Source organism: Manacus vitellinus, unplaced genomic scaffold, assembly GCF_001715985.3.
Source record: "Manacus vitellinus isolate BGI_N305 unplaced genomic scaffold, ASM171598v3 scaffold_17_pilon, whole genome shotgun sequence".
NCBI lineage: Eukaryota > Metazoa > Chordata > Aves > Passeriformes > Pipridae > Manacus > Manacus vitellinus.
The window spans coordinates 6781956-6783122 of NW_021939256.1; the positions used below are offsets into that span (position 1 = coordinate 6781956).

The 1167-nt window shown below is 43.4% G+C and overlaps 1 protein-coding gene across 1 annotated transcript in view; it reads right to left on the reverse strand.

Annotated features, from left to right (window-relative positions):
- Nucleotides 1-286, reverse strand: part of LOC103764732 (poly(rC)-binding protein 3) — a 142407-nt gene extending 142121 nt beyond the window's left edge. The window contains exon 1 of the mRNA XM_018070045.2: nt 266-286. The gene's annotated coding sequence lies outside the window, so the exon portion shown is untranslated. The remainder of the gene's footprint in view (nt 1-265) is intronic.
- Nucleotides 287-1167: the final 881 nt, after the last annotated feature.

Consider the following 1167-nt stretch of genomic DNA (forward strand, 5'->3'; position numbering starts at 1 on the left):
CCCCCTCCGCCAGTCACTTCAATTAGTGCCACATGAGAGGAGCTTCTGCCCAAAATCTGCTTAAGAAAGGGCCAGAGGGCAGGGCAATCGCCTTTGCTCAACAATGATCAGAAGCTGTTATAAATACACAAACAAAAGCACTGGCAAGGCCAGGAATGTCATATCCTAATGTGATAAAACCTGTAAAGATTCGATGTATACCAAAAGTACAAAGGAAGAAAAATATTTTTTTTTAAAGAGACAAAGATTAAAAGTACCTCCCTACCCTCTCCCCCCAACACGTAACCTTGTAATATGTTATCAAAGTTGTGTATTTCTGGGTGCCAAGCTATTGTGTTTTCAAAGTCCTGAGCAGCTCACTCACTATCCCTTTGTGACAACTGCTCGCTAATATTTATAGGTACCCAAGTCTGTGCACCTTATATAACCAAGTAGACTGACCAGGGCTGGGCAGAGGTAGCTTCTGACCCCACAGATATGGTGCATCGCACAAATAGAACAAGCGATGACTTATCTAAAATAAAACAAGAAGTTTCCAATAGACCAATAAGTAAGTCAATACACTGAATACAGTACAGACTGAGGTGCATTTGTTTCAAGACTGAGGGATTTAATCTAATTTGATTTAGACACATTTTACACTAACATATGCCATGTTGTGAGTGAGCAGAAACTCCAGCCTGAGGTTTCTAACTGCAGTGAGTTAGAGTTGAAAACTAACAAAACAAAAACAGAACCACCAAACAAACAACCCCTAATAACAAACAACAATCAAACAAAGCAAATAAAACCACCCTTGATCAAGCAGAGTGCCTCCACCAGCAGCGCCCAGACCCTGAGCTTCTGCACCGCTTCACAACCCTTCAGTTTGCACCGTGCTAGTTGCTGGATGCCACTGGCTCCAGCATGGGGAGAGCAGAGTGGGAGAAGGGAGTGGTTTCAGGCCCATAAGGCTGCTTGTAAACTCTGAAGTACCTTTCAGATAGTAATTTCCAGTCTGTTGATGGCAGGATGACAACAACTAGGTTCATCTGAGGGGAAGCCAATAGTCACTGTCACCTAATTCCCTCCCCAGACATTCAAGAATGTAATCGTCGCAAAGGGAGGGCACTAGGATGTCCCTCCTAGTCTCGTGCCTCAATGTTTATGTACAAATCTGTGCAAAAG